Source organism: Odontomachus brunneus, unplaced genomic scaffold (genome assembly GCF_010583005.1).
Source record: "Odontomachus brunneus isolate Ranch 3 - 2012 unplaced genomic scaffold, Obru_v1 Obru_scaffold_055, whole genome shotgun sequence".
Taxonomy (NCBI): domain Eukaryota; kingdom Metazoa; phylum Arthropoda; class Insecta; order Hymenoptera; family Formicidae; genus Odontomachus; species Odontomachus brunneus.
In genome coordinates this window covers 243,933-244,511 of record NW_022639505.1, presented here as the reverse complement: position 1 = coordinate 244,511, position 579 = coordinate 243,933, and positions in this window count along the sequence as shown.

Genomic DNA, 579 nt, shown 5'->3' with positions numbered 1-579 from the left:
ATCGATGACGACATTTTAGACGACTTAATGACGTTTTATGACGTCTCTAAATGTCAATAATACGTTTTTAAGACGTTATACAAAAACGTCATTAAGATGTCACAAAAAAGACATTTCAAAGACGTTATTTAGTCACTTGACGTCACTCGACCAGTTATGACCAGTTTTTTACGTCATTTTGACGTGAGTATGTTACTTGGGCTAATTCTTGTGTCGTTCACCTTACCTACTGCGTCACTGTCACTTTGATTGAGAGACGCTTTATATTGTGTACATATGGTATATCCATATACGAAAGCATATGATTTATTTAAAAGATGAGAATAGATTTTTTTAAAATATATGTTTTAAAAAATATGTAGAAAGTATATTTAAAAAATATTTATATGTTTTAAAATTAAGTAAAATAAATTATTTTGTAAATTTAAATAAATTCTTTTCTGTGATAATAAAAGAAACTTTAATTTGAAATATAAAAAAATTCTTTTAATATTAGAAAATAATTTATTCAGATTTATAAAATGATTTACTTGTATTTTATTTACTTTTAAAACAAGCAAATATTTATTTAAACAGTTT